The 25,333-nt window shown below is 36.2% G+C and overlaps 1 protein-coding gene across 1 annotated transcript in view; it reads left to right on the top strand.

Annotated features, from left to right (window-relative positions):
- Positions 1-4,847: 4,847 nt before the first annotated feature.
- The window catches only part of LOC117414834 (monocarboxylate transporter 2-like), a 41,953-nt gene continuing 21,467 nt past the window's right edge, over positions 4,848-25,333 (top strand). Inside the window, exon 1 of the mRNA XM_034024649.2 lies at positions 4,848-5,104. The gene's annotated coding sequence lies outside the window, so the exon portion shown is untranslated. The remainder of the gene's footprint in view (positions 5,105-25,333) is intronic.

Here is a 25,333-nt window from a genome sequence, read left to right on the forward strand (position 1 = left end):
ATATTTATTTTTGCTAGCCTAGATAAATTAATTAATCCTTGCCCTAATAGTTCTACCCTTGACATTGGCTCCTCTCACAGCTGCAGTGACTTCTTACATTTCTTTAAAAATAGAATACTAGACATCAGCAATGAGATTCCACAGACACCTTCTGTTTAGAAGGACTCCAGCACGATTTTAACAATTACACCTATTGAGGCTAGTAGGGAGGCTTTTTCTTTGATTACCTTACAGAAACTGACAGAGCTAGTTCAACATATGAGAGCTACTACATGCTCGTTTGATCCTATTCCTACGAAACTATTAAAAAATGTTCTTGGTGTTATTAATATCCACATTTTAAACATTATAAATGGTTCACTTTCCTCCGGTATAGTTCCCTCAGCACTTAAGGTAGCTGTGGTAAAAGCCTATGCTTAAGAAACACAATTTGGACCCTAAAGTCCAATTTCCAACCTACCATTCTTAGCTAATGTTCTAGAGAGAGTTGTTGCTATTCAATTACAAACATTTCTAACTCTTAATGGTATATTCGAGAAGTTTCAGTCTGGTTTTCGTGCTGCACCTAGCACTGAGACGGCCCTGTTTGTCTCTATTGGGGAGGTAAAATCGGCATTATTGGAAGTTGTCTATGGTGTTCCACAGAGCTCCATTCTAGGTCCTTTGTTGTTTTCATTATATATGCTACGATTAGGTGACCTTGTCTGCAGACACAGTGTGAACTTCCATTGCTATACTGATGAAACCCAGCTATATTTGTCCCTAAAGCCAGGAATTTCTGCCTGGGCGTTATTAGCTACTTGCCTTACAGACATCAAGCATTGGATGTCAGAGAATTTTCTAATGTTGAATTCAGATAAAAAAGAGGTTATGCTAGTGGGCTCACATAACCAACTAAAAGGAAATGTGGGACTACATGAGCTCGACCCTTGCAGTCTCTCATCAAAACTTAACTAGAAATTACAAGTTTGGGGGTCATCTTTGATCCTAACCTACCATTTGAGTCTTAGGGAAGTTACTAAAGTATCTTTTTACCACTTGAGAAATATAGCCAAACTTAGACCACTTCTTTCTGTATCTGATGTCGAAAGACTATGGCATGCCATTGTTTCATCTAGAATTGATTATTGTAATGCACTTTTTTCTGGTGTCCCAAAACGTGTGGTATCCCGCTTGCAGCTTGTTCAGAATACTGCCGCTAGAATTCACACTAAAAAAAGGAAAGGTGAACATGTTTTGGCCTCTTTACTGGCTCCCTGTACAGAATAGAATTGATGTTAACTTACAAGGCCCTGAATGGATTAGCACCTAGTTATTTGCAGGAGTTATTAACCCCATATCTTCCAAACTGCACTCTGGGATCACAAGATGCAGGCTGCTGGTTATTTCTAGGGTCAACAAAAGCAACACAGGAGGTCTGGCTTTTTTTTTTTTTATAAAATGACTTTCTTATCTTGGTGGGTTTTAATTTAACTTTAAAATTGCTGATTTTGTATTATTTGTATACTGTTATTTACATCTGTTATTTAAAATGTCTGATTGTGGCAGTTGTATATGTGACATGCTATACAAATATATTGTGGTTGCGTCTTTTTTTCTGCTATGTACTGTACAGTGCTTTGTGATAATTTTGTATAAAAAGTGCTATATAATGCAATAAATAAATAAAGCAGATAAATCTCAGTTCTGTGCATCCATCTAAAGCGAAATCTCTACATACTATTGCAAGGCAACAAGAGCAATTTCAGTCCAGATCTTTGTTCATTCAGTTCCCTACATAGTTAATACAGTGGAATTGCCCCAGAGGACTGGAATTACCCACCGCTGTGTAATGTATACTGCAATGCATTTTATTATGATTTAAGGTCAGTTCGGACTACCAGGGTCTGGATTAGTGAAAATCTACTTTACTTTAATTAAATTATTAATTCGTTTTTCAGAGTTTGATTTACTGTATATATGTAGCAAATTGCAATCAAACAGGTTTTCTTTACTTTTCTCATATACTGGTAGGAATTTTAATTATTACGGCATTTTTTTTTTTTTTTTCCAGAAATGCAAAATCTAAGAATTGAAATTGTTACTCCATAACAAAATCAAAGCACACAAGAACAAAAAGAAACATAAACAAAACAGAAATAAAAAGCTCTGACTAAACTGAATTTGAAACGGAAAATGCATAAAAGGTGCATGTCTAAGATAAGGGATTTACGTAACAGCCATGTAGAAATGGGTTTGATCCATAAAAGCTGCTTAAAGTTGACCTGAGAGTGTCTTCTTTGATGGTATCTAAATGAGCTAGCCAAACTCTGCATTTCTGGATTCACATCTTTAGACTAGTGAAATCCTAATGCCTGTGGCAAAGAAAACTATGGGGGAGTTGCTGAGAGAGCATGCGGGACAATTCTCACATCACATAATGTGTCCTTGGCAACATCTTTAAGTCCACAACTACCTCCATTATTAATATCGTGGAAGTGTATTTGGAAAAATGCAGGCAAGTGACAACCTTAGTTAATATAGTGACAGCTAAATGTCTATAACAGGAGCCCTTGGTGAAGTATAACAAACAAAACCAAGGCAAATCGTTCACTACCAAATTAGGTGTAGTTAGCCTTTTACAATAGAGTCAACTTGTCTCAATATACAGTATTCCATTTTAATATATCTGCAAACTAGTTACAACTGTTACGATGTTGTTGAAGCTGACACCCTGGGATCCTTCAAGAAGCTGCTTGATGAGATTCTGGGATCAATAAGCTACTAACAACCAAACTAGCAAGATGGGCTGAATGGCCTCCTCTCGTTTGTAAACTTTCTTATGTTCTTATGTAAGTGAAACAGACTGTAAAATGTACTGGTAACTTTCTTTAAATGTGTCAAGTTTACAATATATATGAATGTATTATGCATTTCTCTGTATTTAAAGTATTATGGATTTTCTTGTTGTTACTGCATCTTGTAAAGCGCTTTGTGATGGTGGTCCACTATGAAAGGCGCTATATAAAATAAAGATTGATTGATTGATTGATTGATTGAATGTAGCGGGTGCTACGTGTTAAGTGAGTTTAATCACTGAGAGAATGTGGCAGGTATAATTGATTAACTAAATTTAATTGGATAAATCGTTTCACCTCGTTACCATTCAAAAGGCAGTGCAAACTAAGACCCAGCAGATATGCCAGGCTGTTGGAATGTTGTCCCGATTCTATGTCTGTTTAATTGTACAATTATCTGTATGAAAGTCAATCTTTATCTACTTCATTGATACTGCACTGAATTCAGTTTCTAATTATCTCATTGCTGTTAATTGATTAATTGTATTTTATCTATTGAAAACTGATCTAGGATTATTTCATTGATGTCAATTGTAATCTACTCATGTTACTTGCCTGCTATTGTGAGTTCTGTATTTTAATCATGTATTTGATCTTTTAATTGAAGTTTGTTTTTTATTCTAAACACAAGTGTGTAATTGCTACGTTGTAGCGTTTTCCTGTAATTGTACAGGTATTTAACAGTAGCTCAATATAAAGACAGGCTAACTACATTATTTGATACCCTATATATTAATAGTTTTTCTCCATATTGTTCAGTAATAAGAACAAAAACATATTTTCGGCATCTTAAAGTCTTCAGGGCTGCATTAAAAGGGAGAGTTTCCATCTGCAGTACATTATCATATTTCCCCAACATTTCAATGACAGCTTGTAAACCAATTATTACCTAAGACAAGCGACACAGAAAATGATCCTATGGATGGTGAAGTACAGCCAGCCTGTTGCACGTAAAACGAAATGTGCCAGATGCAAATTCAGCTCTGCTTTACAGATGCTAAAGAACATGTAGTGAAATGATATATGGAAAATAACATAATGATAGGAATTAACCAGCCACACTGGTTATAATAGCTTTAGGGATTAACTGGATCAAATTGCTTGCAGGTTTCATCATGTACAGATCGTTGCATGTGACTTGTTGCATTGCACCGCATAAAAATATAAATAAATAAATAAAATTAAAAAAAATGGGGGAAAAATAATTGGATTTGATTTTGGACTATTGAATGGTGTAATAATCTAGGGTTTCAAAAAAACATTTTGCTTACTGTAATTATCATAGAATCCTTCCTGTAATTTGTTGTTATGAATAAAAAGATAATTTTACACTTATTATTTAAATATATACTGGTAATACAAGTGCAACATTGGTGGAAGTAAGCTGTTTGTATCCTAATTCAATCATATATATTTTATAATTAACAATTATCGACTAAATATTATCACGATAAACACAGGTATCTTAAATCATGTTTTAACTCCCATTGTGACTTTCTCCATAGTTAGTAGTTCAGTTTCTGTCACTGTTCTATTTTATAATAACGACTTACTTGAAAAAAAAAACTTTCATAAAGTAGCATGAGTAATTCACATATTGGTTAATGCCATTTGCTTATAAGGTTAGGTTACAGCATGTTTGAATCACTAGAAATGAAGACGGTGTATCTTAACATGCTAACGCCCCTTTGAAATATACAACTGACCAATCATTTGATATTACTAGCACCATTATAAAATTATTCCACGGCAAACTTATACTAAGCATTTACCATAGGTTATGATTATTTGCCATATATTTTTTAATATTCTTAATCTCAAACCTCACATATACTTTACCATGCTTTCACTGCGCTTTATTACACGCTGCTATGCTTTTCTTATGGTAAACTTTTTACAATGGCAAATACAACAGGTAAACCGTGAGCGACTGCTGCTTGTCTTAACTATTGCTCGTTAAACCCATAAAGCATCTGTCAGAGACACAAACTGTGAATAATACATCATCCAGCAGTGTTAAGTGGGTATTGAAAACGTTACCCGCAATTATATTAGACAAAAATACTCTTGATGAACAAAAGAACGCCACTCAGTCTTCTGCCAGCACGGGTTTACTACTGTACTCTGAGACCGCCCTAAACCCACCGACGACACACAGCTTCCTTGTAAGCTACACATTCAAATTGATCACTGGCTCCGTACCTTCCACCACGCTGACACAGGCAAGGTCAGCGACTAAGGACCACAAGGATACACTGCTTGCTAAGGTATCGTGTGATGATTTTTTTTCTTCTCGTTACATCATGTATTATTTATCTGCCAATTACTGGTTGAACTACAAACGCACAATAGTGCTTGCTTGGGCTGCTGTAGTATGTTCAAAGCTTTGTGTGTTGGCATGCATCAGTTCTGAATGTATTATTACTAATAAAATATATAAAAATATAAAAGTCCTAGGTATAAACATAATACAATGTCGACATTACTCGATACACATGTGTTTTCGTTAGTGCTTAATTCATAGTAGACAATATTGATAAATTACATATAAATACAGTGTATATGTTCGTCCTAGTTGTCTCACACGACTGATTGACACCTTTCCCACAATGTTGTAGTGTATACTGTAGGACAGGACATTATATATGTATTTAAGTAAATTGGACTTTACCGGTTACATCCGGTTTACAAAACCAGCCATGCTCTACTTCATTGTTCAATACTGAGGCTACTAGTCAGGTGGTGTGTTTTTTTGTGCAGATGGCGAATGTGTTTTATCTTGTACTATATCTTGTCTAGACGGAGGGGGAAATATTGCTTCAGGGAATAAAAAGCAGCAATCGTTTACAGACTGAAGGGAGGATTCTATTATGCAAATACGTGTATGTCGTCACAGGGGCAGCTTCATTTTCAGGGTGCTGGTTCGACAGACAGCGAGATGGGATGGTTTCTGTCCTGCAGCTATTGGTGTTCAAGTGTACTATAGCATCAGCATAGGCGACTTTGCGTGAATGAAATCATTGGTCACATAATTGCAAAGGAGTTTCCATACAAAATGTGTAGTGTTCCGGATGTAACACGTGCGTTAGAATTGTACATATTACTGTAGAATGGGGCTTGGTATAATTAATACTTTAGGACATTCTTCCCTCTATTTTTTTTTTTTTGTTTGTTTGTTTGTTTTAAACTTTCTCCACAAAATATACATTGTTTTGTTTTTGTAATTCAGTTAGAGAGATGCTAATGTTGAATAATACTCTGAAAACCACGCCACGCCCACACATACCAACTTGTGCACCAGTTCTGAAAGAGCTCAACACACGTGTAGTGTTTTCTGTTAGAGACTCTGGGATCTTTCAGCACAATAGTAATAAATAGTATCAAACATACAGTAATAACTTAATAAGAAATGCAACTCTAAAACAAGCTCTCGCTTTCTATGTATTTTTCCTGATTTCCTTGTACATTTTATATATTTTATAGCCATATATTTTTGAATAAGCTCTTTTTTTCAATGGAAAATAATTGTAACATGATTAACCCAGGTACAACCCAGATACCTGGTTTCGCACTACGCAGGATTGTGACCCGGGTAGGGGTGCCAGTGTGAAAGGGGCTTAAGTTACCAGGATCAAATCAGACTGCTGATTTTACAATCTGCATGGTTCCAAAGGTTCAATAGACTATCCAAAGCGCACACGGAGCAGGATTTGCCTTGTACAACGATTCAGAGCTATATTGTTGCTCTTTGCATGTGACAAACAGTTTGGTGTTCCGTGTGTTCTTCTGCAAGCCATATAACTTTTTTTTTTTTCTAAATTATTTCAAGTTATTCACCATCAGATTTAAAGCCTGTTTCCAGAGACCATAGCTTCAAACACTCCAGCATCATATCTAAGTCAAGTGGCTCCCTACATGTTTAACTTTAAAATGTATTATTGGTTGAAGTGTGAGAAAATTCCCATTAAAGCAAGAAATATGAGAATATACCAAAGAATGAAACCTAGAAACCTACATGAGGAATCCAAATATACGAGCATAACCAGACATCCAGTTATTCTGTAATGATTACTGCATACATGCTTTTGACTAAAGCTACTGAAAGCACTGTACAATCCTCAATGGGTTTTGACAAAAGAAACAAGGCAGTAGATTTAAACAGTGTCAGATGGTGTTTATTTACAGGAATGTCTTCAGCTGTGTAGCCATCACATGACCTAAAATAGCTACCGAATGCAACAAGCATTGCACGATTGAAGGTCGATTCTAGTTTAAGTGATCTTTTTCTATTTAATGTCAGCCTTCTATAGAAGTGGTTCCAGCTGGCGCTGGGGACATTTAGGGGCTGTGAGTTGGTTTCAAAGGGGCCACAACACATGCAGGAATACACTCTCTCTTAAATGAAAGCTCCTGTTTGGTTATTTTGAATGCAACTCTTACTACCTTGATATCACGTCCATCATACATTTATAATCACCCAATGTCCACAATAACAGTGGGTGCCATTATGCAACAAAAAGATGGTAATTGTAAGAAAAAAAACACATTTCTGTGTACTAATTGGGTGGGGGTCCTCAGTCAGAAAGCCACATGTAATGGGGGGGGGGGGGGGGGGGGGGCTGTGAGCCAAGAGAGTTTGGGAACCCCAGTGGTGTGTATGGGGACTGCAAACGTAAACATGGTAAATTATTTTGTACATTTTTTTTACAACCAGAGGGCTACATTTCATTCATTTCTGTGCAGAAATGCTTTTACCCTGTACAAACCACACAGGTCCTATGAGCTCAAAGTTTTAACTTGAAATTCCATAGCAACATCAACAACACTACATTGTACGACAGGAGAGAAGAGAAAAGATTGTCAGTTTGATATTGTGGATTTTAATGTTGCTTGTGTAATGTCAGCTAACCTTGTGACTGTCAGGAAGTAGATAAGTAATACCTTCGTTATTGACTTTTGCAACAAAGAAACTGGGTGTTAAGGTAACTTCATAAGATGAATCAGCAAATTATCTGCATATTTGGATGAAAACTGCTTCACAATAATGGATGTTAAGGATCACTTATTGAAAAGGCTTCCTTCTTGTCAAAAAACGAAACTTCTTACCAGGATGGAAAACCACTAATCAAATTGTCAAGAAACTTGGCGTTAACATATTTAGCGTAATACTGAGAATATCAGTTTCCTGCATCCGTCTGTATCGCACTTGGGATTAAACAAGGGTTATTTAAGCAATTATTTTTGAAATCTCATATGAAACTTTCTCGACTGTTTTTAGTTAACGGTCAGTTGCTAGTATATAAGAACATAAGAACATAAGAAAGTTTACCAACGAGAGGAGGCCATTCAGCCCATCTTGCTCGTTTGGTTGTTAGTAGCTTATTGATCCCAGAATCTCATCAAGCAGCTTCTTGAAGGATCCCAGGGTGTCAGCTTCAACAACATTACTGGGGAGTTGGGTCCAGACCCTCACAATTCTCTGTGTAAAAAAGTGCCTCCTATCTGGATGACTGTAACGTTTTTCCTGTGTGTCGTGTTTCCTTTGCTTCTATTTGCTGTTGGTCTGGTATTATAATGGTCCCTGTGGTATTTATTCTTACTTTTTAAGCATATTTTTGAAGCTGTGGTCAGCTCAATAGATAGTGGTAATGAACCATGCAATAGCTCAAAGTTGAAAGAAGAACACTGTCGACAGACTTGTTTATAATTTGTTAATGGTGTACTTTGGAGGTCAACCAAAGACTACTGCCAGTCAAGAGTCAAGAAGTCTGTTGTCATTAATGGATAAGGAGAGATATGATTTCAAAAGTCTCATTGCCAGCCTTTACATGAACAGTAACATGACAAATTCACATCATGCTACTCCCAAGGACAATTGGCACTCAGCTATTAATGGCTGTGGTCCTTCATCTATTCTGCAAAAGCAGACAATAATGACTCTTGAAGTTCAGTTTTCCAGCGCAGACATTATTTAGAATGTGTTTGTAATCAGTGCTTGATTAAATGGGGTAAATCCAAGGCTTTAAGCACATTCTTAACTCTTATTTGCAACAACTTTCATTCAAGACTCAACATTTTTTTTCTGTGAAAAAATACTAATGAGGCATCGCCTTTTAAAGCATACTGCAGTATACAATAGGAAATGCATAGCAACATGTAGTATAGCAGGCATAACAAAATGTAATTCTCAGGCATGCAAAAACCATGTAAATACGGCAAAGCATAGTAAAACAGTGTGTTCACAGGTGTAATGTGGCAATGCCCTTCTTAGATAAGTGAGTGTTAATCGGGGAATGGTCACATGTATATAAAGGGAGAGAAAACCCTTTGTTGGTGGTGTTTAAGGAGGATAGTCATGTGCCTATGCATGAGTATGCCTATTACAAGTATATATTTTCAAAATAGCATGCCATTTCTATGTTACTATATAAATGTATTGAATGAGAAAAAATAGAATTCAAGCATTTTAAATACTTTATGAATACAATATGCTAACTGGACGATGTTATGATCCAGAAAGACCAAAAGGATGGGCTGTCTAAGATACTAATAAAACACGCTTTTTCCATTTTTTGGTTAACCTTATTATTTAAATGCAATGCTATGACTGTTCTGAGAAATCTGTCAGTTTATTAATGTTATAGATATAATTAGATTGACATTTAATTGAGCTGTTGTCTGGAATAAACCTGGGATCGTCTAAAAAGATGGTCTTACTTGAAAACACAAAGCACTGCATATCAAGATATTGGTTTCTTTTTGGGTCTATGAATGATCTGGTTTAGCAATTGTTTTGGTTCAAGTTCTGTGTTTCTGTTGTTTTGACGGCACTAACCATAAACTAGACTACTGCCAATTGGGTTTCCTGTTTCAGGTTTTGGCAGGGTTTGGCTACAAATTAAAACATTGCTGTGTTCTAAGAGTGTAATTGTAGAACTGTGAGACCTGACTGGTCTAGTGTAATGGGATTCTTATCCATTCAATCTTTTGGTGTGCTAGTAAGGTTTTATGCCTAACTGGAAATCACAGCCTAGAAGTGATACAGTATGAGTTAGGCTTGTAACGATAATGATAATAATCAAACTATTTATCGATTAGGACCCCATGATAACAAATCAATAATATTTTAATTAAATCGAATATTCCATGAAATTAGAAACGTGTCATATTAATTTACTGTCAATATTATTTTAGTTTTAAATCAGTCAACTGTAGCCGCCTGTCTTGAGCGAAAATAATAATGTTTAATATTACTACATTGTCACGTGCCACTGTTTCAGAATTATTTATTTATTTTTACCTTTTTTGGTTGCGCCTATACATGTATGAAATAGATATTCTACATATCTTGGTTGCGATGTGGGCAGTAAGTCAATTAATAATAAATCCACATACATGTATAAAAGAGATATTATACATATTCAAGTATGGAGATGCAAACTAAAATGATCAACTGGAGTTGTCACTGTCGAAAGTTCCGTTGCTGGAAAGGGTAGGCTACCTCTAATGTACTGTTTGGAAAAGTGACGATACAGTTGTATTCACTGAAGATAATGCAAATCTAAGTGGCTCTGCAAAGTCATGGACAGTTTGGATTAAAATGTAACAACAAAAATGTATCTCTACAGCCGCAGCACACTGGAAGGGACTGCTGCTTTCACTAGCAGAAGCTGGGCCACGCAATTAAAAATTGTAAACAACACTTTTCAGGGATAAATGAAAATATTATTTTGAGAATGCAGTTGTAATTTGAATAAACATCTCATAAGTAAAACTGTAAAATAAATAACCAGACTACAAAATGATGCCATAGCATAACATTAGATGTATTTTGTAAAAAAAAAAAATGTTTCCCCCCAGATAAAAGCCATCAACCAGTGTCTTTTCACACTATCTTTATAAGAAAAAACAACATTTGGATGTTTGGAGAAAACCTAAAGAGTTCACCTTGGAGTGTTGCTATGCTCATGAAACAATGTACTCTGCAGTTCAGACACAAGCACAACTGCTTGTTACAGACAGAGGCACAACCTCTTAGTAAGCAGTATGCAGGCTTGACAATGCCACTTGTGCATAAAGCCTTTATGTACAACTTAAGGTTAAAACTAGATTGTACGGTTTCAGATCCTTCCTAAAACTCACAGAGTGTGTCACTAGCAACACAAGATCTGTAGAATCAGTCAGACGTTTCTGACTATGGAGGAAGAGAAGGTGGTTTGAATGCTGTTCAGTTATGGAAAGGGCAGTATTTTTTGCACTTTTTAAAAAATAGGTATTTCAAGATATTTTACAGTTGAACATACAATGTATTAAAGCAAAATAATAATAATAATAATAATAATAATAATAATAATAATAATAATGTAATCCCTTCCTTGACTATGAAATTCCCTGCAGATCATTAGTGGCACCTTGAAGTGATAACCTAGGCTTGTGAACTAATGTGCTGGTAAATGTAAGAGATGCAGGGTTTTATTCAACTGATATAAACGGCAGTGGATTTAAATACAGCCACTAGTAAATATATAACACCAAACCTATCACACAAACTTAGATATTGGTATTGTCAAAATTCCCTTCTTTCGATGATGACAGCGGTATTTAGATCTGTTAAGAATAATTTGAATACACACAGTATCCATTCTTACTGCTGCTTTGCTTTGAAGTACACATATGGTTCAAGGATATTTCAACAGAATGAAATCTTGTGAACATTATTTGAATGTAGGAATCCTAAGGACATTACTGCTATCTTGTTGTTATTTATGCTCAGTGCAAGAGATAGACAAGGTCTTTTGGATATACTGTGATAGCTATAAAAGGAACACAGCCTGGACAACAGTCTCCGCTATTAAAAGGTCTTGGAAAGAGAGTGTGGAAACATCGCACACTGTTGCTGGATTTATCAGGTGAGGGTGCATTTCTAGGGCAGGACAGTTACTGGAGAGCTTAGCCAAACGTACAACGCCATTCATTTTAAGCAGCTTATTATTGATAGCCTGGCAAAAGAAAGTCTGATTCGCCACTTGTCTTGCATTTACAAAGACCTGACAGCAGCTGATGGGGCCATTATAGAAAATATGGTGCGGTAGCTGCATGCCGACCATTAGCTAACCATGTTTTAACATAATCTTCAGGTTTCAACAATACCAGTGGAAGGGCCAAGTAATCTGATGAATAGAAGTGACGACACTGTTGTTGTAAAAAGTTTTTTCGTTGCAGTGTACTTTTGTCATTCAATTCATACCACACGGTTCATTGATTGCAGGCTGTATAATCCCCGTCTGTCAGACAAAAAGGTACCGGACCTGGGATCTGGCGCGATCCGGCACAGATTAACTGTATATATATATTTCTCTTTTTATATTATAATCAAAGAATCAGCATTGTTTAAGCAAGGCTTGGCACATTCTGCATAGACAATACGTGCTGCAGATTAGAGTGTAAATAAAAAGGTTACATGTTTCACTAAAAACGGGTTTGCCAGATGACTGCTGTTGAGCTGTATAGCTTTGCTGATCCCATCTGTGTCAACTGCCAAATCACATGTCCACATACCAAATATCCAGGTTTCCTACCTGCTCCCACAGTCTACCATGTTGGCTGTCATGTTTGTTTACATTCCCATAGAGTAGTTTCAGTGGTAGGCGCACTCTATGAACTAAACAACCTGTATGATTGTCATCAACAAGCTGCACTGAAGCTCATAGAAGTAAACCCACGACAAAACAGTCGCATAAAAAAAATAACTAATATTTTAATCACAGTCTTATCAGATGACAACCTCATTTAAAATGAGCCCTTTTTAAGAACTCTTTATAGCAGTGTTCCTACTCTAATCTGCTGTGTAATCAGTTAATGAAGTCTGGAAATGATGCCAAAGGTAAATGTGTCTAGGTTTTTAAAGAGTTGTTAAAGTAACATTTGAAGCTGTGATCAGCAACACTTTATAGATAAGGCTATACTTATAAATATTTAACATACATATTTTTTGCTGAATTAAATAGGGTCTGGTGATTTTCATTCAACTACAAAATACATAGAGAATACTCACATGCTTTTTATTTCCATCCTCGGACGATGTCGAAGCTGAGCAAAGCAGTGGATGTACAACCATTCAATACAATCTAGCACTGCTAATCATATTCTCACAAAAGCACTGTCCTCTTTCAGTAACATTACATCAATCGCATTTTTAGTGACTGATCTTAATAATCAATCCAATATTCTCCAGTAAAAGAAAAATAAAATAAATAATACACGTGGGATGAATAGTTATTATTATTATTTGTAAAATAACAAACATAGTACCTCACACACACACACACACACACACAGCGCCTGTTATGCATTCTTTTTTTTATAAATAGCAGACACACCAATGAAGAATATAAGTGCCTAATTAGTATGTTAGTACGATGATAAATCCTGTTTTATAATCACATTATGGAACTCCAGGGTGTTGTGATGTACTTAAATATCACAATGGCTGTGGGGTTATGGGGCACGACGCAGTGTCGTACCATAGCCAAGAATCTAGTACTGTATGAAAGGAAAAGAGCCAAGAAACCATGGATTCCAAAGCCAGCTCATTCACTGAATGACTATGTGTGACCTTGGCTTAGTGACCTAGGAGGACAGCATCAACAGCAGCACCCCACTGTAACTGGGGAAAAAAAACTGTCAGGGTGATCATTTTGCAGATGTGTTGATGCATCCTTGAAATCATATTTCTTAAGGGATATAGTAGTTACCTGTCCTACTTCTATCATTAAAGAGAAAAGGTACAGCACAGGCTCATTATCTGATTAAGGGAAAGTAATTCAACATTCAGGTACAGTACATTAAGTCTGCTTCAATAGATTTAATAATAGGCAGGGGCAGTCACCTGGAGCAGGATTGTGATTGGATGCAAGGAGTACACACCTACTCCCCACCAGGCTCAGGCATGTGCTTTACACACTGTCTAATTATAGTCATTTATAATGTAGACTCAATTATCGTGTTGGATTGCACTGTGTCTAATTTCATCTGGTATTCATACGTCAGGGAATCCACAAAGTCAATTCGTCATGAGATTGAAGTAATGCCAGACCCATCCCACACGGCTCAGGAGATCCGGCGACCAAGCCAGTTTCCTTTTTCACCCAGGAACTTGAGTTACTGACCTCTGAAGGGCAAAAGCCAGCCATGCAGGTGTCCGCCTTTGAAGCCACTGGGCACCTGGCCAGCAGGGTTTGCTGTAGCGCGGTGAGGAGAAACAGTCCCTGGTCGGTTTTGCCTCCCTAACTCATGGGAGCACCAGAGCCAATGCCTGCAGAATGCGTGCAGGTCTTTTCTTAAGTATATACCATCTGCTGCATTGGAATTAAAAACATTATGTTATGTTTGTGTGTTGATTTGCTTAACAGTATAGTTTGTGGTCAATAAAGCAAATAAGAATAATTATTGTTTTTTGACCAAGTTTTTGTATAGTAGTTCAATGTAACATTACAGTTAAAATGTAAGGTTATAGTTAATGCATAGTGTGCATTTTTTGGAAATGCAAGCCAATTTCAATTCTCAAATACTACTAGCAGTATTTTGAGAACTTCAAACGACATAAACTGATTGCTTCAATTAGCACATGTCAAACGGTCTTTTAAAAATATGCCCAATCAAACTGCCTCCACGCAACTGCATTTGATTGATCCTGCATGCAGCAGCTCCCCCTAAAGGGGGAAGGTGGGTGGTACAATTAAATGGCAGTGATAAAAGTCTTGGTGTTATTTATGTAGCGTTTCCATCTGCCACATGGACTGATTTGAGAGTGATTTTTAAAATCAGTCCTGTTATTCTCCATTAGTAACATAACAAAATGGGCTGGCAGTAATTGTTCTCTGAAGGAGTAAGCCACCCAATGGTCCCCTATATTCAAATGTCAAGCTTTAAAATAATAACCAGAAATATGTACTGTAACAAAGGGCCATGGCAATATTGGCAATCTTTATTTCAACATACCAGAATATCTTTGACCTTTGATTAATGTCCAAATTGCTGACTGCAGATGAAACCAGCAGCAGTTTCAGATATTAAATGTGTTGAGATCTGCTGTCAAACTAAAACATCCATGTTTCTCTTTCTTAATGGTTCATATTGCATTGGCTCGCTGGAAAATAAAACCTTATTTTTTTCATGACGATTAATTTGAAGTAACATAATAACTTAGGAGAAGTTATTTATAGTTGTGGTGTAATATAGGAACCTGCCATCAATACTTGGCACTTCTGGAAGGACTGGTGTTTGTCCATCAAGAGATCATTTCCATTTCATACTTAAACGCAAGAAGGATTTTTAAAGAAATGGTCTCCAGTTGTGAATAACACAGTGTGACAAGTAATAACGTTAATTGGCTGTGCAGACAGCTTGGAAGCATATAATATTTATGGGTAGTTGGAGTAGTGTAATCAGATCTGGTGAAAGAGATTGACTAGAGGCTGTTGTGGATGATGTATTGATGTATTCGACTGCTGAATGCTGATAGTGCCTTTCCAGCCCATTCTTCTTACAATGTTCTTGTTATCTTATCTCCTCAATTGCATCTCCTGGTGCAAACACTATGACATCTACAGAAATGTTTTATTTATTTATCCATTTATGTATCCATTTATTTATTTGATTTAATAGGCAGGGGCAGTCACCTGTAACAGGTTTGAGATTGGATGCAAGGAGCACATTGCTATTATTATTATTATTTATTTCTTAGCAGACGCCCTTATCCAGGGCGACTTACAATTGTTACAAGATATCACATTATACATTATTTCACATTATACAGATATCACATTATTTTACATACAATTACCCATTTATACAGTTGTTTTTTTTTGTTTTTTTTTTTACTGGAGCAATCTAGGTAAAGTACCTTGCTCAAGGGTACAACAGCAGTGTCCCCACTGGGGATTGAACCCACAACCCTCCGGTCCAGAGCCCTAACCACTACTCCACACTGCTGCCCGTTGTTGTCCCCCCCAACAGTAAATGCAGTATGTTTAAGACAGTAAACAACAAAAAATCCTAACTGGAAAATATTTTCACATTCAAAAAAACAAAGTAAGGTACATTATTATTTTTTTTTATTGAAAACTAAAGTTTAAGTGGTAAAGACTTTGCTCATAGAACATCCAAAGTATAATTGGATTTTATTGACATTGCCAACAATAATGTATAGCTGATAAAATAAATAAATAACACCCCTGTAACTGACATACATGCTTTGTCAATAATGTATAGCTGAGAAGCATGTATGTCAGTTACAGGTGTGTTATTTATTTAGTTTTGGGAAATGTCTTCCAGAATGTTAGTAATCTCTTGGCTATTTCATATTCCTTTGTTTTGTTTTTTTTCTATTTTCTTAAAAAATGTATACAGCATATTTTAAATACTATTTTTAAATGTTTTTTTTTTGTCTCCAATGAAACATCAGTGATGAATTACCGCTATTTTTCTATCCAATTTGATTGCTGCCTCAACACTTACCAAGCAGAAAAATGTATGATCAATGGGCGACCTCTGTTCCCGCTGTCATGCCAGTTTCACCTGCTTTAACTAAGCAACAGTTACAAAGTTGATGAACCCTGAAATCACAGGCCCAGCAATGGAGAAATCTCTGCCTGGACTTGTCTGGTGCCTGACCAATATGAGATTTTGAAGCTTGATATGGCAAATTATTCTCAACCGCAGATTCAACGAAGCACGCCTTTACAATTTTCTGCGTCATCAAAGCCTTTTTATGTTTAAGTAAAATCAATATAATTCAAAAAGACACTTCAGTAACTACAGATTCTTGCTCAGTTGCTTGAGTTAACAACTGCTCCTGGTAATTCAGGGAAGCTTTCAGTTTCTTTACTTGTTCTTTTCTATATATATCACATCGGAAAATGTACTGAATAATCGTTGTGCACTGTTGTAAAATGCCTTTCCAGATTGCTACCACTGCTGTACTGTAATGTGAGAACTGACGCGGCTCTGTTGAGCAACAAACAATAAGAAAAGTAGGCTTATGATTTAGATTTTTTTTGATTGGCTGAATAACTAAAAAGTAGGTGGGTTAACTGATTAAAGTGACAGTGGAGGTGGTGAAGAGGGAATTAAAAATATATATTTATATAAATAATAAAAATGTACAAAACGCAGAATACAGGTGATACTGGGGCAGCTGGGAGGCCACTCATGGCATCTCCGAGGGACAGTTTTTGCCAGCGGGACATATAATAAGGAACACTGCTCTATAGTCTTGTCTGACAACGTACTGTAATCCAAACATACCTGATATCAATAGGGGATTATTTAAATTGCTGTAAATTTACGTATTTTTCGCGGGTAGGTTATGGAATAAAATTAGGATTTCGCTGTTTAAACATTAAATTGACCTAAGTAAGCAATATTACAGATCACTATACAAGCCTAAAAATAGTGGTACTTGCTTCCTTACTAAAACAGAGTTCTGTCTTTTGTTAAAGGCAAGCATGCAACATCTCCCAACAGTTGCTGCCGACATTCTCTGTCTGCTGTGGACTTGCCCATACATTGAGGCTGCACGTTCTGCATCCTCTGAATTGGTTGGAAGTTTAAGGCAAAGCTTTGCTAAGTTATACAGATGTGTAAATCAATTCGAAACAGTCCCAAAACTCGGTTACCCAAGGGCATCTGGCATACTTTAATAAAGACAGTATATGCAGCACGTTCGTTGTCATGTTATTTGTCCCATCCAATAATTAATTTTATTAGTACCGAGTCAAAACAAAGAAAATAATTCCCTCCATCTGCATGTACAGTTTCTTTTGTAAAATATCTTGACACGATCATCAGCCGAAATATACATTGCTTTTTTTGCTTTGTCGTCCATTTCTGGTATTTTACCTCCAATGCTGAAAACACTTTTGTCATTTGAACAGTAAACAAGAACGTTAACTGCTTTGGAGTATTTGTTTTGTAAATGTTATTTGTCTAAGGATGTTTTTTTTTTGCCTAAGTGCAATGGACATAGGACGGTGAAGGAATAAAAAAGCCTATCTACAGAAGGTTAATACGTACTTTGCATCGCTTGCGTTGTGCAGTAGTTCATTTAAACGAGGTTTCTTTTTTTTCCTCTCTGTACTTGTTTGTATGCATTGGCTCCTAAAAGAGGTGAAATCCGCGGTGACCACTCAATTTCCTGATTTCTGCGAAATTGCGATTTAGGTAAACCCCTAGTTATAACCGATAACTTGATTGCCTTAATAAATTTAAAAAAAAAATAAAGAAATGCTTATTTTTTCAGATTAACAATATATGGCAGCAACTGATGTTCTTTCAGATGGTCCACAACACAGCAAAACAACGCCTATGCCAGAACTCACCACTGCATACTGTATACTGTGCATCTTTTTTTAAATGAAAATTTGGTATGCAACTTGTATACATATTAAAATTGGAATGTATTATTGTTTATAAATATTTAAAAAAAGGTATGTAAAAGATAGTTGGTGTTGATTATGTTTATCCAAATATTGTTGAATATTTTTTAAACTGATATTTCATATATACTGATACCCATATAGTTTTAGTAAAGAAATGTTTCTGATTTCAAAATAATTTTAATGAGCATTAATATTGGCGACAGCTGCAGCTACTAATGTGTTTCTAAAACATCCCACGCCACTTTCTAAAGCTGCATTTTTCTAAACTTTGTGCAATACATATCTTTTGGTTTCTAAATGCTTATTATATGTTTTAATACAGAGTATTGTATCTACAGAATACACCTGCCCTGTAATTTAATTACATAATAACATTTGTTTTATACCATCTGGTTAAATGTGTCCTGAGATTGTCAGTCAGTAACCATTTCAGATTTTCTCTGCAACAGTTGATTTAATTGTGTGTTTCTGCTAGATGGGATAAACATTAAATATATCAGACTGAGCAGCAGTTCTGCTGGGGATGATCTACTTAGTTACTTATGTAGAAAAGCACAAGAAAATCAATCACAATACTATTGCTAGTTTTTCTTTTTATCTCCTGTTTCTGTGAAATGTCCTTTTTAAAGCATTGGAAATTAAAAGCTTTTTGCTCTAAAAAAAAACCCCAAGCGATCAAAATGCTTTATTGAGAAAAAAGATCCTGGCAAAATAAGAATATGTGAATGCACTCATGAGAGACACTTCTTGGTTGCTGCTTTTAAATCAAACTTTTCAACATGTTGCATCGACAAAAGTAATGAATCATCAGTCACTGTAGTTTTTCAAAGATACCATAGCAACACAAGGTGAGTGTGAGAAACATTAAGGAGGCAAGCACAGTGTACATACAGTATGTGTTGAAAGTGTATCCACTCTTTTTGCCTACTCAACAAGTTGCATTTACTGAGGTATTCGTGTCATTTTTGTTGCATGCATCAGACATGGACCCTAAATTGCAAGGCTCCTTGAACATTGAGTTTGCAGTATTTTTTTCATGTATTTATTTATCAAGTCAAAATAGTAATAATAATAATAGCTCTAATGTTTGGTAGCAGATGCAACCTGAAAGTCCCGATTTGATCACCTTTGTTTCATGGTAATGTACTTTGTACAGTATCCAATCATAAAGAGGTTGTTTATTAGGAACAGAACCCGGATTAGAGAGCATTAACACGTGGTAGGTGATTGTGTTGGGAAGATATCATGCAGACATGGTCAACTATCAAGTGTGGGGCTAATTGCGTTAGTTTGTTTAATAATTTATTTAAACAATTAATTAATTTGAATAATTACAATAGTTCAAATTAATTTGTGTGTTAATTAACTTGAATGAATACTATATGACCATTACCATATTAGATCACTGACTAAACACAGACAATCTATTACTTATCTGTTAAATAATCTGAATATTCATCCACGTTAATTAAGACCTCATCATAATCATTTTATTTAATGACGTGTATAGGATCGAGGAATTACAATGAACACACAAAACACCCTCAACCACAAGAAGGTAGGTTCAAATATCATAGCAGTTTATTAGTTAATATTACTATTGCTACAGAAAGAAAAAAACTTATAAAATCATCATGAGGTAACAATTCACATACATATCAATGCAGCACAAGTAAACACTTATTCCTTGAATGTATATGTGTTGTTTCTCAATAGTGCATTTAAACTACAGTACAAGTGGAATCCTATTGCTTTCCTAACATCCAGTATAGGTTCAGCATTTCATTCTAACACAGTACATTGACTCCTCTGTCTCAATCTCAGTACAGGCTGCGCGGTGATGACGTCACTCTGCTGACCATTCCCTCAGCTCAACTACAGACAGTGTGGCCTGACTACTGCACACAGGCAATGTAACTCTAGTTAAACCTAAGCATTTATTATTTAAATGCAAAATAAAACCTGTTCAATGACAATTCTTCTAATAACATATCACAACTGGACTACAATTGTTCAAGCATTCAAAATTCTAAAAGGTATTGACAATGTCGACCTAGGGGACTTTTTCGACCTGAAAAAAGAAACAAGGACAAATGGAGATTAGACAAAGGGGCATTCAGAACAGTAAATAGGAGGCACTTTTTTACACAGAGAATTGTGAGGGTCTGGAACCAACTCCCCAGTAATGTTGTTGAAGCTGGCACCCTGGGATCCTTCAGGAAGCTGCTTGGTGAGATTCTGGGATCAATAAGCTATAACAACCAAACGAGCAAGATGGGCCGAATGGCCTCCTCTCGTTTGTAAACTTTCTTATGTTCTTAAGTATTTACCACACAACACGGTGGGTCAGAAGCTCAACTATTACCAATTTGATTTAGTTTTAAGTAGAATTGTCTCATTTAATGTATCTCTATAATAGGTGGGCTGAGATAATCTATTTCTTCTGGCCCAAAGAGAATTCATTTTCATTACTTTTGTTGCACTAGAATTAATAAAAGGGTTGGATTCATCCAATTTTAGAAGTGAAGATTTCACCTGAGGGAAAGATTCTGTTAATAGTAAAAAATAAAAAAATAAAAATGATAATCATATGTAGATATTAAAAATTTACTTTCTTTGTTGCTTGGTGAGCTATTTGCCCTGTTCAGAGATCTTGTTCTAATCAAGGGTTCTCAAGCTAAATATTTTGGTGGCTCCATCTGCTGCTGTGGTAGAACTTACTTTTATAAATGTACTGAATATGTTATACCTTGTAATAATAATCACACTAGCCATTTATTCGGAGTTATTGTGCACCAGTATAAACCACTGTTACTTTCTCCCCCTCCACCCTCAAGGTATCTGCTATTGCACCTAGGCAAGCAAATGAACACACTGTAAAACTATTGGGAGTCTCATTGATTTTACCGGCAGCAAAATGCTTATAACCCATTAAAATGCAGAAAATACCTGCTTAATCTTTGATAATTTACCTTTCCTGGGGTTTACTGTACGGAACACCCTGGTGTCTTTGACTTGGTTTACTTGCAGTTTAGAAACTCCAAATTCTCTCTCAGTTGTCATGAGACTATTAATGTAGCACGCACATATCACACACACACATTCCTCACGCTATAGCAAGTGTGCGGCAATAACATGGTATGGCGAAAAAGGGTGGGTAAATTGCCTTATCACGCTAAAAAGCCGTGCAAGTTGACTAAAAAATTTTTTTTTGCTTGGCAACAAGTTCGAAAGCCCTACCAGGGGTGTAGCTAGAAATAGATTTTTACTGAGGCAAAATCTAATTTTTGTCTAAAAAAAAAAAGAAAAAAACCTGCATAGCCTGTTCATGAAGCCTGGAGACTATTAATGCAAACTGCTAAGCAATATAAGTCGCTAACCCACCTTGGATGATGTTTGAAATTTCATGACACACATTTTTTTAAACAAATCTCCCAGCAAAAACAACACCAACCTAAAATTACTCTATTCACACTGTTAGAAATATGTGATATTAAAAGGACAAGAAGAATAGAACTTATAAATATGAATGAGTAGATGGGTATATACCTTCATTGAGACATGTGTTTGGTTCACTGCTACTGAAGTTAATGCTGAAACTGGTGACACTGATGCTACAACTAGAACTGTTAAGACTGGTGCTGCTACTGCTGGAACTGGTGCTGACACTGCTGAGACCAGTGCTGCTACTGCTGGGACTGGTAAGACTGGTGCTGCCACTACTGGGACTGGTAAGACTGGTGCTTCCACTGCTGGGACTGGAGCTGACACTGCTGGGACTGGTAAGATTGCTGATACTAGTGCTAAGACTGATCAGACCACTGAGACTGTATGATGCCACGATTCAAAAGAATGATTTAGAAGGCTTTGCTTTAAATAGAGTTTGCCAATCCTCCGATGGCCTGATCTATCGAAACGCTGTAACACTTCCTCCTGGGACATGTCTCTGTGGACATATAGCAGGGCAAGGCCATTCAGTCTATTTTCACCCATACTGCCGCAAGAGCAATCAAACATATCGAAAGGATGCACTCAGTTAAACTCTTTTTCGTCATGAACAGGAATCCGTTTGCTGAGGAAAACACAGATTGTCTATATGCTGTTGGAGAATTTTTTGTTTTACATTTGGGGCGGGACAAAAAACATGCAAAGGTTTTTTTTGTTTGTTTGATAACCAAACCAATACACTTATCATATATAATCATCAACACAGACAATGCTGCAGATATACTTTAAACTGCTTCTGGTGTGCAGAGGTCAAGGTTGGACGAGGTGCCGCGCTGTCACATTCATGTTGGAACGTAGCTGCAGTTTACTTCAGTATCCAGTGCGTTGTTACCACTGGACAAGCTGTTTAAAGATGCCAAAAATGTTTTTTTTTTTAAAGATCACTGGTGTTAAAACAGTACTTCCTTGGATTTTTTTCTCTAATGAAAACATTAAAACTGCTGTTGCCAAACAATGAATTTATAAATAGAATTACCTCCAATTCTTCTATTCCATAGCGTCAAATACAATACATGAAAAGTACCAAAAACTAACAGCTATGAATCGTTATATCGGGGGAGGGGGAAGGCGTTGCCATTGTGCAAGAAAAACACTGATTTATGAACATATCTCCGCTAAACATCATATTGCACAGGACTGTCAGCAGAAAAACAATATTAATATAAGAAATACAATCTCTAAACATTCTTACCCAGAGTTGGCTTCTTCTGAAAGAAATGTTTTACAGATTGGCTTTGAGTATGTACAGTACCGAACCGTCCACTAAATAATATACGGGACTACCTGCTGGTTGCACTAACGAGAACAAACAATGGGATCGGATCCGAATTCATTGGTCAGATCATAAACAGATGTTGGATCCAATTCTGGAGCTACACGCGGCGTAACTAGAGAAACTGACCAATGAGAACGAGAAACAAACATGTCTGTTTGGCGCGAAGTTTCAATACCCCGGCTGTCAAATTTATATACAGCCCAAGATCACAATAATGGTATGAAGAAATGGCAAATAAAAAATAATAATAATATGAAAACATGTCAATTTATATGCCACTCTTAAAAATGTAAGTGGGCACATTATTTTAAAAAACATTTTGATATATTTTTGTACTTTTTTTTTTCTTTCAAATATGTACCTGGCTGATTTTTACCGAGGCGGCCGCTTCACCCCTGCCTACCATATGTTCACGTGACTTTATCCCATTTGTGACGGAACCTCGCGCAACTTTCTACTATAACTAAAGGCCGTCCGAAGCAGTTATTTATTAACAACAGAGATCTGCTGAAAGTAGCCCTGACAAGCTTCTTTGACCACGTAGAGAATAAATAAACACGAAGCATACAGTACAAGGTGTTTGATTCAGCTACAGTAGAAGCCCGGTCACCCGAACAACTTGAAATAGTTTGTGAACAAACATTCGGATGAACGCAAGTTTACAAAAAAAACAGCAATACATGTACATATATTATACTCTAAAGGTTTATTTAAACATTAGCACTCTTCTCATAGCCCCAAAAACTGTTTCCTTAGTGTTACACTGAAGCATTTTCTGACAAAACAATTCTAACTCTGCTGTATCCACGCTTTTTCCTCAGCAAAGCAAAGCTGCCCGATGCTGTGTCTTTTTTAAAAATCTCTACATCCATCCATCACTAGCTTTAAAATGTTCCTCTGGATGTAGTCGACTATGGAATAACAAAGCTTTCTCTTGAAGTGCTGCTCCTGAAATCAGAGTGCCCCTTTCCCTTTCTTGTTTGAACCACATGTACAAGCTTTTTCTCTAGCATTGTCTTGACAGAATCGCGTAGTTCTTCACAGTGCTGTGGTGTGGCTTGATTCCATGGTACTCAACAAATTTTTTTTGTTTTGCAGCTTGTGTTGACTTTCCCACACCATACTCTTTTAGCAAGTTGAACAGCGCGTTCAGCCTTTTTCAACCGTTCAATAATGTTTCAGCTAGAGTAAGTACAGTCCTTTTTCGTTTGTCAGCTGTTCTGAATTTGTCGGAGTCACTTGCAGTGCGGTTAATAAGGCGATTCAAATCAAAGGGGTTTTGAAGTAAGGGGCTTCAACTGTATTTATTTTTTTATGTGACACCAGTTGTTCAGCATTTCAAATTATTGCCATTTGCAGACGACTCCAAAAACAATAGTGCTTTATAGTTTAGTTGATGCTACTAAAGGTGAAAAATAAAATTTAAAATATAGCATAAATAAATAAATAAATAAATAAATAAATAAATAAACAACAAGCTCTTTTATCCTTACACTTTTGTTATTTTTATGTTTGGTTATTGGATAGCTGATTGCTTTAAGCTTAGACTATTATTGTCCCTTAGCAGTAAGATAAGATGCAATTCATGCTATACACTAGCCTTAAGTAGCATCTATCATGGGTACCTACCAAGAACAAAAAAATAAAGAAATCACATCTGTGCCCAAAATGTATTAAATTAGCATAGCTGGGAATTCGTGCCATTGGTCTCCTATATTATTGTTGTGGGCTACTGACCTCAGCACCAGCTGTGACCGTGTATATAGTTGAATTACAATCTCTTAAACCTAATTCATAGGGCAAGATTTGTTTCACAAGCATGCTAAATAAAAATGTGGTGGTATTTTTAAATGTGGTCAAAAGAGGCAGGCTCTTCACAACAACTTTCAAATCCAGTTGAAGAAAGCTGCACGATATCAGTGGCAGAAATATTTAAATATACCTTTTCAGATTTTAAAATTAATTCGTGAATTTTAAAGGAAAATGTTCTCTCCCTAAAAGCAAACTATGTGCAAAGTCAAACTGCCCGTTAGGTACGACCACCCTGCTAGACAGTAACACCAGTTTTGGCACCTATCCCTATACTGTTCTACAGCACCTGTTAAATGCGTTTCCTGTTGAGTATGTTGCATATTTTAGTTCACCAGACAGATTGGTAAAGGACATAACTCATTGTGATGAGGCCTATTTTAGTATTATTTTAGCTTAGCCATGCTGACAAGAGATTTTAATACACCAGCAGACAGAAGAAAATGTACTACAGTGTACTCTCC

This window comes from Acipenser ruthenus, chromosome 7 (genome assembly GCF_902713425.1).
Source record: "Acipenser ruthenus chromosome 7, fAciRut3.2 maternal haplotype, whole genome shotgun sequence".
In the NCBI taxonomy this organism is placed as follows: domain Eukaryota; kingdom Metazoa; phylum Chordata; class Actinopteri; order Acipenseriformes; family Acipenseridae; genus Acipenser; species Acipenser ruthenus.